Raw genomic sequence first — 14,913 nt, 5'->3', positions numbered from 1 at the left:
CCCCCTGAGTCAGCCACTGCTTTAACCCCCTCCTGCCTGGGTGACAAACAGATTCCAGAGGGCGACCTACCCTCAGAGGTGGGGCCAAATCCAAAGCTGAACCCCAGGAGCCGTGCAAACAAAGAAGAGAAAGGGAAATCTCTCCCAGCAGCCACAGGAGCAGCTGATTAAATCTCCACAATCAACTTGATGAACCCTGCATCTGTGGAATAGACAACGAATTGTCCCAAAATTGTGGCGGATTTTGGGAGAAACTTAGACTTGGGGTTTGCTGTCTGCAACTGATTTGTTTCTGATTTTTATGTTTATCTTACTTTAGTGTTTAGCACTTCTTATCATTGGTGTATTTGTTTATTGGTTTTGTTGCTCTTTTCTTTTTTACTATTATTATTTTTTATTTTAATAAATTTTCGTTTTTATGATTATTTTTTAATTTTTATTTACTTTTTCTTCCTTTTTTTTCTCCCTTTTCGTCTGAGCCATGTGGCTGACAGGGTCTTGGTGCCCTGACCTGGTGTCCGGCCTGAGCCTCTGATGTGGGAGAGCCGAGATCAGGACATTGGACCACCAGAGACCTACCAGACCCATGTAATATCTGTCGGTGAGAGCTCTTCCAGATAGCTCCATCTCCACACTAAGACCCAGTTCCACCCAACGGCCAGCAAACTCCAGTGATGGACTCTCCATGCCAAACAACTAGCAAGACAGGAACACAAGCCAACCCATTAGCAGAGAGGCTGCCTGAAATCATACTAAGTTCACAGACACCCCAAAACACACCACCAGACACAGCCGTGCCCACAAGAAAGACAAGATCCAGTCCCACCCACCAGAACACAGGCACCAGACCTCTCCACCAGGAAGCCTACACAAGTCACTGACCAACCTCACCCATGGGGGGCAGACACCAAAAACAATGGGAACTACAAACCTGCACACTGTGAAAAGTAGACCCCAAACACAGTAAGTTAAACAAAATGAGCAGACAGAAATATGCAGCAGATGAAGGACCAAGGTAAAAAGCCATCAGACAAAACAAATGAGGAGGAAACAGGCAGTCTACCTGTAAAAGAATTCAGAGTAATGATAGTAAAAATGATCAAATATCTTTGTATCTTCCAAATTCTATTTGGAAATAGAATAGAGAAAATACAAGAAACATTTAACAAGGACCTACAAGAACTAAAGAGCAAACAAACAATGATGAACAACAAAATAAATGAAATTAAAAACTCTCTAGAAGGAATCAATAGCAGAATAACTGAGGCAGAAGAACAGATAAGTCACGTGGAAGATAAAATAGTGGAAATAACTATCGCAGAGCAGAATAAAGAAAAATGAATGAAAAGAATTGTGGACAGTCTCAGAGACATCTGGGACATTAACTGCACCAACATTTGAATGATAGGGGGCCCAGAAGACGAAGAGAAAAAGAAAGGGTCTGAGAAAATATTTGAAGAGATTATAGTTAAAAACGTCCCTAACATGGGAAAGGAAAGAGTCAATCAAGTCCAGGAAGCACAGAGAGTCCCATACAGGATAAATCCAAGGAGAAACATGCCAAGACACATATTAATCAAACTATCAAAAATTAAATACAAAGAAAAAATATTAAAAGCAGCAAGGTAACAGCAACAAATAACATACAAGGGAACCCCCAGAAGGTTAACAGCTGATTTTTCAGGAGAAACTCTGCAAACAAGAAGGGAGTGGCAGGACATATGTAAAGTGATGAAACGGAAAAACCTAAAACCAAGATTACTCTACCCAGCAAGGATCTCATTCAGATTCAACAGAGAAATTAAAATCTTTATGGACAAGCAAAAGTAAAGAGAATTCAGCACCACCAAACCAGCTTTACAACAAATGCTAAAGGAAATTCTCTAGGTAGGAAACAGGAGAAAAGGAAAAGACCTACAAAAACAAACCCAACACAATTAAGAAAATGGTAATAGGAACGTACATATCAATAATTACCTTAAATGTAAATGGATTGAATGCTTCAACCAAAAGATATAGACTGGCTGAATGGATACAAAAACAAGACCAGAATATATGCTGTCTACAAGAGACCCACTTCAGACCTATGGACACATACAAACTGAAAGTGAGGGGGTTGAAAAATATATTCCATGCAAGTGTAAATAAAAAGAAAGCTGGAGTAGCAATTCTCATATCAGACAAAATAGACTTTAAAATAAAGACTATTACAAGAGACAAAGAAGGACAATACATAATGATCAAGGGATCAATTCAAGAGGAAGAGATAACAATTATAAATATTTATGCACCCAACACAGGAGCACCTCAATACTTAAGGCAAATGCTAACAGCCATAAAAGGGGAAGTCAACAGTAACAAAATAATAGTAGGGGACGTTAATACCCCACTTTCACCAATGGACAGATCATCCAAAATGAAAATAAATAAGGAAACAAAAGCTGTAAGTGATACATTAAACAAGATGGACTTAATGGATATTTATAGGACATTACATCCAAAAACAACAGAATATACATTCTTCTCAAGTGCTCATGGAACATTCTCCAGGATAGATCATACCTTCAGTCACAAATCAAGCCTTGGTAAATTTAAGAAAATTGAAATCATATCAAGTATCTTCTCCGACCACAACACTATGAGACTACGTGTCAATTACAGGAAAAAATCAGTAAGAAATACAAACACATGGAGGCTAAACAACACACTACTTAATAACCGAGAGATCACTGAAGAAATCAGAGGAAATCAAAAAACTACCTAGAAACAAATGACAATGAAAACACAATAACCCAAAACCTATGAGATGCAGCAAAAGCAGTTCTAAGAAGGAAGTTTATAGCTATATAAGCCTACCTTAAGAAACAAGAAACATCTCAAATAAACAACCTAACATTACACCTAAAGCAATTAGAGAAACAAGAACCAAAAAACCCCAAAGTTAGCAGAAGGAAAGAAATCATAAAGATCAGATCAGAAATAAATGAAAAAGAAATGAAGAAAACGAGAGCAAAGATCAATAAAACTAAAGCTGGTTCTTTGAGAAGATAAACAAAATTGATAAACCATTAGCCAGACTTATCAAGAAAAAAAGGGAGAATACTCAAATCAATAGAATTAGAAATGAAAAAGGAGAAGTAACAACTGACACTGCAGAAATACAAAGGATCAGGAGAGATTACTACAAGCAACTCTATGCCAATAAAATGGACAACCTGGAAGAAATGGACAAATTCTTAGAAATGCACAACCTTCTGAGACTGAACCAGGAAGAAACAGAAATTATGAACAAACCAATCACAAGCACTGAAATTGAAACTGTGATTAAAAATCTTCTAACAAACAAAAGCCCAGGACCAGATGGCTTCACAGCCGAATTTTATCAAACATTTAGAGAAGAGCTAACACCTATCCTCAAACTCTTCCAAAATACAGCAGAGGGAGGAACACTCACAAACTCATTCTATGAGGCCACCATCACTCTGATGCCAAAACCAGACAAAGATGTCACAAAGAAAGAAAACTACAGGCCAATATTACTGATGAACATAGATGAAAAAATCCTCAACAAAATACTAGCAAACAGAATCCAACAGCACATTAAAAGGATCATACACTATGATCAAGTGAGGTTTATCCCAGGAATGCAAGGATTCTTCAATATATGCAAATCAATCAACGTGATACACCATATTAACAAATTGAAGGAGAAAAACCAAATGATAATCTCAATAGATGCAGAGAAAGCTTTTGACAAAATTCAACACCGATTTATGATAAAAACCCTCCAGAAAGTAGGCATAGAGGGAACTTACCTCAACATAATAAAGGCCATATATGACAAACCCATGACCAACATCATCCTCAATGGAGAAAAACTGAAACCATTTCCACTAAGATCAGGACCAAGACAAGGTTGCCACCTCTCACCACTGTTATTCAACATAGTTTTGGAACTTTTAGCCACAGCAATCAGAGAAGAAAAAGAAAAAAAAGGAATCCAAATTGGAAAAGAATAAGTAAAGCTGTCACTGTTTGCAGATTGCATGATACTATACATAGGGAATCCTAAAGATGCTACCAGAAAACTACTAGAGCTAATCAGTGAATCTGGTAAAGTAGCAGGATACAAAATTAATGTGCAGAAATTTCTTGCATTCCTATACACTAATGATGAAAAATCTGAAAGTGAAATTAAGAAAACACTCCCATTTACCATTGCACAAAAAGAATAAAATACCTAGGAATAAACCTACCTAAGGAGACAAAAGACCTATATGCAGAAAATTGTAAGACACTGATGAAAGAAATTAAGATGATACAGCAAGATGGAGGGATATACCATGTTCTTGGATTGGAAGAATCAACATTGTGAAAATGACTCTACTACCCAAAGCAATCTACAGATTCATTGCAATCCCTGTCAAACAACCACTGGCATTTTTAGAACTGGAACAAAATATTTCACAATTTGTATGGAAACACAAAAGACCCTGAATAGCCAAAGCAATCTTGAGAAAGAAAAATGGAACTGGAGGAATCAGGCTCCCTGACTTCAGACTATACTACAAAGCTACAATAATCAAGATAATATGGTACTGTCACAAAAGCAGAAATACAGATCAATGGAACAGGATAGAAAGCCCAGAGATAAACACATGCACATATGGTCAACTTATCTCTGATAAAGGAGGCAAGAATATACAGTGGAGAAGAGACAGCCTCTTCAATAAGTGGTGCTGGGAAAACTGGACACCTACATGTAAAATAATGAAATTAGAACATTCCCTAACACCATACTCAAAATATACTCAAAATGGATTAAAGACCTAAATGTAAGGCCAGACACCATCAAACTCTTAGAGGAAAACATAGGCAGAACACTCTATGACATAAATCACAGCAAGATCCTTTCTGATCAACCTCCTAGAGAAATGGAAATAAAAACAAAAATAAACAAATGGGACCTAATGAAACTTAAAAGCTTTTGCACAGCAAAGGAAACCATAAACAAGACCAAAAGACAACCCTCAGAATGGGAGAAAATATTTGCAAATGAAGCAACTGACAAAGGATTAATCTCCAAAATATATAAGCAACTCATGCAGCTCAATATCAAAAAAACAAACAACCCAATCCAAAAATGGGCTGAAGACCTAAATACACATTTCTTCAAAGAAGATATACAGATTGCCAGCAAACACATGAAAGAATGCTCAACATCATTAATCATTAGAGAAATGCAAATCAAAACTACAATGAGATATCATCTCACACCAGTCAGAATGGCCATCATCAAAAAATCTACAAACAATAAATGCTGGGGAGGGTGTGGAGAAAAGGGAACCGTCTTGCACTGTTGGTGGGAATGTAAATTGATACAGCCGCTATGGAGAACAGTATGGAGGTTCCTTAAAAGACTAAAAATAGAACTACCAGATCACCCAGCAATCCCACTACTGAGCATATATCCTGAGAAAACCATAATTCAAAAATGTCATGTACCACAATGTTCGTTGCAGCACTATTTACAATAGCCAGGACATGGAAGCAACCTAAGTGTCCATAGACAGCTGAATGGATAAAGAAGATGTGGCACATATATACAATCGAATATTACTCAGCCATAAAAAGAAACGAAATTGAGTTATTTGAGGTGAAGTGGATGGACCTAGAGCCTGTCATACAGAGTGAAGTAAGTCAGAAAGAGAAATGCAAACACCGTATGCTAACGTGTATATATGGAATCTATAAATATAGTTCTGATGAACCTGGGGGCAGGACAGGAATAAAGACGTAGACATAGAGAATGGACTTGAGGACAAGGGGAGGGGGAAGGGTAAGCTGGAGCGAAGTGAGAGAGTAACATTGACATATATACATTACCAAATTAAAACAGATAGCTAATGGAAGCAGCTGCATAGCACAGGGAGATCAACTTGGTGCTCTGTGACCACCTAGAGCAATGGGATAGGGAGGATGGGAGGGAGACGCAAGAGGGAGGGGATATGGGTATATATGTATACATATATGAATGCATTCACTTTGTTATACAGTAGAAACTAACACAACATTGTAAAGCATTTATACTCCAGTAAAGGTGTTTAAAAATAAAAATAAGGCTCTAGCTGCCTTAGATAGTGATTTCTTCAATGGATGTGGACAAAGTATATTGCAAACCTTTGGAAAGGACACACCATTCTAAATGCCATTAAGAGCACTCATGATTTTCCAGGGAACAAGTCAAAATATCAACATTAACAGGAGTTTAGAAGAAATGGACTCCAGCTGTTATGAATGACTTTGAGGTGTTCAAGATTTCAATGGAGGAAGTAACTGCAGGTGTGGTAGAAATAGCAAGAGAACTAGAGTTAGAAGTGGAGCCTGAAGATGTGACTGAATGGCTGCCATCTCATGATAAGACTTTCACGGATGAGGAGTTGCTTCTTATGAATGAGGAGAGAAGGTTGTTCCTTGAGATGGAATCTACTCCTGGTGAAGATGCTGTATAAGCATCTGGTTGAAATGACAACAAAGGATTTAGAATATGGCATAAACTTAGCTCATAAAGCAGCAGCAGGATTTGAAAGGGTTGACACCAATTTTGAAAAAAGTTCTACTATGGGTAAAATGCATGCTACAGTGAAATCATTCATGAAAGGAAGAGTCAATCAACGTGGCAAACTTCATTGTTGTCTTGTTTTAAGAAATTGCCATAGCCTTCCCAACGTTCAGCAGCAACCACACCCTGAACAGTCAGCAGCTATCAACACTGATGCAGGATCTTCTACCAGAAAAAATACTATGAGTCGCTGAAGGCTCAGATGATGATTGGCATTTTTTAGCAATAAAGCATTTTTAATTAAGGTATATACATTTGTTTAGACATAATGCTATTGCATACTTAATAGACTACAGTATAGTGTAAGTATAACTTTTATATGCACTGAGAAACCAAAAAAAATTGTTTGACTCACTTTATTGCAGTGGTCTGGAACCAAACCCACAGTATCTCTGAGGTAAACCTGTAATTTGGACCCAACCTACATTTGCCATCTTGTAGCAGGACTGTTTCCCTACATTGGCTCCCAATTCCTACCTTGTTGCCTTTGCTGACACCATTTCTCCACTTGAAAGACCCTTCTTCCTTTCTCTCTTCTTGCCTAAACTCTGTCTAATCCTCAAGGTTCAGCAGCTTAAGCCCACCCCTGGCTCTGGCTCTGAACCTTCAGATTTTCTCCCTCCTCTAAAAGCTTTAAGGGTAGTTGGTTTTCTGCACCAGTCACTTGGCCTTTCTTATGTACTGCCTTGGGTTTCTTATTACTCGCTCTATCTTTTGTGTGCCCAATGAGACTGTAATCTCCTTTAGGGCAGGAGCAAACTGTCCTGATCCTACAACATACTCCTCTTGGCTGGATAAATGCAGCTGCTCCATAAGTGTTTTCTAATGCAGATAACTTGGATGTCTTAAATGATCTAAACTTGTATATAGGTTTGTAGAGAACTATCAGAATTTGGGGAAGCCTCAATTTACAGAAATGTGGCCAACCAAGCTAATCTTCTTTCTGAGCCATGCTCCCTTCATTATTACCACTCCTCTCTCCCACCTCACTTATTCTCTTCATAGTCTCTATCTGTCCTCTGCTTATACATACAGATGCTTCTTGACTTTCAAACCTCCGTCTAGTATGGAGCTTTGCTCCAGATCCAAAGAAGGTTAACTCCACCAACACCAACAGATGACTCTGACGGTACTTTGCACAGTGCCACGTATTTGAGAATAAATGAACCTACCACAGTTCTTGAACTCTGCCTTTTCCTTAAGCAGCTGCCTTCTTTCTCCTTCCTGTCACTTCCAATTTCTTTTTCTTAATTCTTTGTAGATTTATTTGCTCCTGGGAACCCAGCTTCTGCCCTCACAAATGGCCACATTCAACTTGACATTATACTGTATCATGAGTTTGTTGGTCTGCATTTTGTTTTGCTGAGTCCTGATTATATTTCTCATTGAGAGAAAAGGGTACCTTTTCTTTCTTCCCCCTTTCTTTCTTTCCCTCTTGCTTTCTTATTTTTTCTTCCTTTCTTTCTTTTTTATTTTTTCTTTCTTTCATTTTTTCTTTCTTTCTTTCTTTTTCTTTCTTTCTTTTTCTTTCTTTCTTTCTTTCTATTTCTTTCTTTCTTTCTTTCTTTCTTTCTTTCTTTCTTTCTTTCTTTCTTTCTTTCTTTCTTTCTTTCTTTCTCTTTCTCTCCCTCCTTCTCCTCCTCCTCCTCTTCCTCCTCCTCCTTCTTCACTATATTTTTAGTTAGGATAGATTAAGAAATGTTCCACTAACAAATAAAAACCTGAAATCTCACTTGGCCAGTGGATTAATGTTATGAAAGTTTATTTCTTGATCATATCACAGTCCACAGTGGAACAGGAGAAAGTTTCCTTCTATGCTGTGGCTCTAACAACCCTGAGATCTTTGGAGATCTCCATTGGCTTCAGTCTATCCATCCAGCTACCAAAGGGAAAAAAAGATCAAACAGAAAATCCCCTGTGTCTTAACTGCCTTGACCTGAAAATGAAATTCAGTTCCATTGGCTAGAACTCAATTACACAGTCCCACCTAACTGTAGGGAACACTGAGAAATGTAAACATGTTGTGTACCTAGGAAGGATCAAACTAGGTATTGCTGAACACTAATGATCAATATCACACCTGATCACTTCTATCTTCCAGCTGATTCTCATTTTATCTATTACATATAATTTATTTTTAGAATTTATCAATGCTTTTTAGGACTATGGCATACCATTCATCTTAGGTTTTTTTCGTTGACCGCTTAGTTTAGTTTGGTCAATTCTTATAACTTTTTGTTTTTTACCAATCTGTTGCTGGAGTACATCTTCAAATAACTTCCTCCAAAAGGATTCTAGAAAATTATCTATACATAAGTTTCTTGAGGGCAGGGCCTCTGTCATGTTTATTGTTGTATGTCTATTGCCTAAAATAATGCCAAAATAGATACTCAGTAAATATTTGTTGACTGACTAGGCAAAAGCTTTCTGAGTCTTCTGTACATTTAAAAATATTTCTTAAAAAGGGTTTTGTTTAAAAAATGTTAGTTTTGTTTTTAAAATCTTGTTTTTAAAATCTTTATCTTGCCCTCACCATTAATAGATAGTTTGATTGGCTATAGAATACTAGGCTCCAAATTATTTTCTTTCAAAACCTTGAAAGAAGCACATAATTGTCTTCTACATTTAGTGGTAATCAGTTTCTCATTTCTTTATAGATAACATTCTCCCTCCCTTGAATCTTTTAGAATCTTCTTTTAATAGGATTTGAAATTTAAGATTTATGATTTAATAAGCTTTGAAATTTCATGATGGTGGGTCCAGGTTTTTCTTAAGCATTTAAACTATTAAGTATCTAGTAAGTCTTCTCAGTCTGAACATTCATGTACTTTTCATCTCTGAAATTTTTGATTTTTGTTTTTATTTCCTATCCTGCATTTCTGTCCTTATGAAACTCACTTTTCCTGTGTTTTCTTTCTGTCTCATACTTTCTGTCTCTATGGTATTTTTTTTCTATATTCTTGAATATTCTTTCAACTTTATCTTCCAATAAACCCTTTTGGAGGGCCATCATGTTTCAACTTTAAGAATTCATTCTTTTCCTCTGATTCTTCCTTTTGTATAGAAATTTCTGTGTGGGTGGGTGGGTGGGAGACTCTGTTTAAATGCCTTTCAAATCACTTTCATTATCACTAATTGGTCTTTTTTTACTGAATTATCTCATTTTCTCCTGAAGTCAGTTTTACTGATTTTTCATTTTAATCTTTCCTCTCTATGTTGCTGGTTTTCATCATGTCCTGGTTGCCTGTTTATATTTAATAATAATGAACTTGAGTGACTACTTGTATGATGGTGTGGGGAGAAATATCTAACTAGAAGCTCTATGTACTTGGAAAAGTATTTAATCAGGAGCTCAGCTGTAGGCCCAACTACTAAGGACTCAGTCATCAAGCTAACAGCCTCCCCAATGTCAAAATAAGAATGGCCCGGGCTTCCCTGGTGGTGCAGTGGTTGAGAGTCCGCCTGCCGATGCAGGGGACGCGGGTTCGTGCCGCGGTCCGGGAGGATCCCACATGCGGCGGAGCGGCTGGGCCCGTGGGCCATGGCCGCTGGGCTTGCGCGTCCGGAGCTTGTGCTCTGCGGCGGTAGAGGCCACAACAGTGAGAGGCCCGCGTACCGCAAAAAAAAAAAAAAAAAGAAAAAGAAAAAAGAATGGCCCTACACTAGAGCAGCACTATGCACATTAGAAGCCTTAGCTCTCCTCAGGTAGTTTAATTTCCTAAGAGGAAGGTACTTTCAGTCTTGCCCAGGGACGAATGCAGACTGTTCGCTATCTTGTTCAAGTAGTTTGGGAGTCAGGCTGGGAAAGTTGACTACTTCATAAATAGATCATCAGTCAATCCACCTGTTTTCAGCCCCAATTTTCCTTCTGGATCTCTGGTGTACCTCTGAATAAAGAGCTTTCGTGAAATTTTCAGGACAGTAACTTCCACTTCCGTGCAACCCTTTCATGGTTCGTTCTTGGCCACAGTTTTATCCACTGAGTGTCATTCATTGATATGCTTCCTTCTATTTTTTGTCTCCCAGAGATTGTTGAAAGTTCTTATGTTCCTCTGTATCTTTACTGTCAGAAATGTATGTCACCTTTTTATTCCTTTATAATTTAATGGAGTTTAGGAAATAGTGAAGAGAAATACATGTGCTTTACGTGCCATCTTGAACTAGTAGAAATGCATATATAGTTAAAAGCTCCCAGGTGATTCTGATGATCTGCTAAATTTGGGAGACACTGTTCCAAACTATCTTTTATTCTTACTTTCCCTTTATTTTAAGCACTGAGCACTTAATGCTTTGTAACTCCTTGCATTCTATGGCTCATTTTTCTTACTGGTTGATGATTTTCATCAGAGCAGGATATCTGATTACTACTTGTGCTTAGCCTACTGCATCTTACCCTAGCCCTTGTACAATGTAAAGCACATCTTACAAGCTCAATAAATTCTCCTTGAGTAAAAGAATGAAAAATGAATGAATGAGGGAAGGAGTGATATGCATTTGAGTAACTGGTTTCTCTAGTCTTTTTATGCTGCTTTCATTTACTCAGATTTTTAAAAATAGAACTAGTCAACTATATGCAGCCATTCAGGATTAATTCCCTTTAAAAATAGATACAGTGACTTATTTTTATTTTTTAAAGAAACTTTCTATTTCCAGGAACCCTATTTCCAGAAACACTTCACAATGCACAAGCCTTCAGCTTGCAAATGGTTTTATTTGAGTCTCATAGCAGGAATAGCTTGTATGAATCCATAAACATGAATGAGGCTCATCTTGTGGGATTTTCCTATTTTAGTCCAATGCTTACCTCAAATAGAATCTATTTGGGTGAATACTGCTGCCATAAACTCATTTAAACTCAAGGTAGCCGCTGTAAATAGCAGGATTAAAAGCAAACCTACCTCAGTCATCATTGATTCATATCTCAGACATAAACAATAAAATAAATATGTCTATTAAAATATATTAGGATAAAAATGTTAAAAACCAATAATCCATTTTTATTCTTCATGGTGAATCTAAATATTTAATAAATAACATGTTTAATCCTTATCTTAATGAGCTATTTTTTAATGAATGCAGAAATAGAAATGCTAAAATTTAAAAATAGGCATGGAAAGAGAGCAGCCAACACGTTTATTGAAGAATTATTCTAAGATCTGACTTGTGAAATTTTTTTCTTTATCACATACCTGCTATTTTTCATTGAGTTAGTAAAAGGTTTTAGTCAGTTTATGTAGTGACTATTTTCTTCAATCAGCAAGTATTTTTGTTTTTCACAAATGATTCGGGTACTGTGCATAGCATTTAAGTCATCCAGAATGATGGGGATGCAATCAGAAAAATCCAGAATGTGGAAAGTTCTACAGGACAAATGACCCCATCCTCTCAACAAATAAATTGCTTTTCTAACTTGGTTTTAGAAGAAGTACTTGGGCTGCTCTGGGGAGGATAAACTGTAGAGAGGAAAGGGGGAAACACAGAGACCTGTTAGGAGCTATTGCAGTACTCTATGCAAGAGATGATGGTGAGTTGGATCGGGGTTTTAGTGGTAGAGAAGGTGAGAAGTAGCCAGATTTGGATATATGTATGTTGAAGTTCAAGTCAAAAGAAGGTGCTGATGGATTGTGTATAGAGTATGAGAGAAAGAGCTAGAAGAATGGAGTTGCCATTATCTGAAATGGGATGCAGGAGAAGCAGGTTTCAGAAGGAAATCAGGAGTTCAGTTTGGGGCAAGGTAAATTTGAGATATGTATTAGATCTAAGTGGTGGTCAGCTGGAAATATCAGCCAAGAGTTCATGGGTGAGTTCTGGGTAGGAGATATAAATGTGGGAGTCTTCAGAGTATATAAATGTTTTTAAGCTATTAGAATAAATTAGATCACCAACGGAGTAGATAGAGATCTCTTCCTTCAAAAATACTGTGGAAAGAACAACCCCAAAATTTAGTGACTTAAAACAATCATTTATTCTCATGGATCTGTGGTTGGGTGAGGGTTTGTTGATCTAGGCTGGGCTAGACTGGGGTGATTTGGTTCTGCTCCAAATGGCTCTCATCCTTCTCCTAGAGCTAGTGGACTAGGTTTTGTTGTTGCTGTTGTTTTTCATGGCAATGTCAGAAGCACAAGAAGGAAAGGAGAAATATATAAGTCTTTTTGAGGTCTAGGGTTAGACCTAAGGAAAGGAGAAATATATAAGGTTTTTTGAGGTCTAGGGTTAGACCTAAGGAAAGGAGAAATATATAAGGCCTTTTGAGGTCTAGGGTTAGAGCTGGCACAGCATTACTTCTGCCTCATTCTATTGGCCAAAGCAAGTCACATAGTTGAACCCAAAGTCAAGGACCAGCAAAATGGGAAGACAAAGGCATTGATACAGGAAAGGGTAAAAAATAGAGTTCATTATTGCAGTCTCTCACAAGTCCAAGGACTGACTCCATCTTGAGCCATCTTAACCTTAAAAGATAAGCTTGAATTCTGTATCTACCCTGCTCCCCACATTTAATCAGTGGCCAAATGTATTACCTAGATGTAATCCTAACCACTGCTCCCCCTTGCCTAAAGGAACTTCATTGAAGGCATCCATTCTTTGATTCTTGTCAACGGAATAAAAACATGGACTCACTCTGTATTACTAGTTACAAAGAAAGTCTGAAGCAAGATGGTCCAGGGTGCCAACTTGTGCCATCTAACAGTCTGAAGAGAAAAAAGCAAAACAAAACTTGAAGAAGAAAATGATAAGGAGACACTTGTGTCTAAAACTGGAAAAACACTCATCCTCAGTAGAATTGTCTGATAGGATATCTAACATGGACGCATGAAAACGTATCATACAGACATCAGAAGCTCAGCACCAAGTAGCAAGCTCTAATTTTAAATAGGCCATAGCCAGTAATTTTTTTCAAGCCACTAATATGCAGAATATTTTATGCATTACCCAGTTCTTTGTTTGGGGATGGATTTTTTTTTAACTGAGACAACTATTTTATAAATACATTTTCAAATTCTAGAATTTGAATTTTTTTGGAAGTACAGAGATCAGAGGAACAATTCTTTTTAAGGATATAATCTGCTGCTACTAGCTTAGGCTACAAGTCTGGATTTTTGAAAAGTAATGAATCAGATAACATGGTAGAAGTACTTGTACACTATTTATATTTTAAGCTGCTTTTGCTAGATCTAGAGATTTTGGGGGCTGAAGGAGCCCTAGAGATCATAATTGCCTAATTTTATAGATGATGTAACAGAGGCCCACAGAGGTTAACCTGATTCTTTTGACAATAAAAGAATCAGATCATGTGAGCTGTAACCCAGTGGCTGGTGACAGAAAGGGGTGACTATGGGATGCTTTTCTCTCACCTCCGCTCCATCCATTCCCATAATCTCCAGTCATCCCTCTTTATCCCCTCTTCAGTAAGCATAAATCTAGTAAAAACGGTAAGTCACTGCTCAACCAAAGCTTCCAAACAAGGCCCCCATGTACCCCCTCCTGCCACCCAGCCCAGTGTAGAAATCCTGGAATTGTCACTGTCCACTTACAAGAACAACCTTCCTTCTCTGTCTTTAGTATCTAGGGTTTTGTGGGCCTTGAAAAGCCAGAGGATTTGTTGGCATCCTGTTGTTTCTTTTATTTCCTTTACTTTGTCTTCCTGTGTTTCTCCCTACCTGATTTGCACTTAGGGCCAATTTTGGAGATAGTGTTTATGTATATCTGTGGGAAGCGATACATCTCTTCTTCCCTGTAGGCACTAACTAGTTGGCCTATTTAAGCTTAATTTCTTCTTGGGAGTTTAACTAATTATTCTTTTCTTTGGCTAGTGTCTCTTCCAGCAGCTGCAACACACAGGCTTCCAAAGTCCTTTCTGGGTCTAATGTGCGGCTTTTCCCCTTTTTTAGGGGAAACTGAGAAGTTCAGGAGATGATTACTTTGTATATTTGCTCTCAAAAAATATCTAAAATTTAACATGATTGGACTCAGCCTCTTAGTGCTGCTGTCAAAGATAAATAAAGCTGGACATCAGTTAGAGTGGTAAGACAGATTTTAATCAGTAATATACTCTTGCAATTTCGATTTGTACAGAAGTGACTGGGCATTTTAAAGGGAGAATGAGGGAGTAGAAAGGGAGGTGAGCAGGGGCTCAGTAGAGTTGGGAAAGCGGAAAAATTACCAAGGGGTGGTCAGTGTAAATGCTGTGTCTATTAGCTGCAATTATCAAAATTAGGATTCTTCCTTCATACAGAGACTGGGAGACAGAGGCCCTATCCTTCCTGGTGATTACATTTTAAAGGAATGGCTTT

Source organism: Tursiops truncatus, chromosome 13, assembly GCF_011762595.2.
Source record: "Tursiops truncatus isolate mTurTru1 chromosome 13, mTurTru1.mat.Y, whole genome shotgun sequence".
NCBI lineage: Eukaryota > Metazoa > Chordata > Mammalia > Artiodactyla > Delphinidae > Tursiops > Tursiops truncatus.
The sequence above is the reverse complement of the archived record's forward strand: the minus strand, read 5'-3'. Positions refer to the sequence as shown.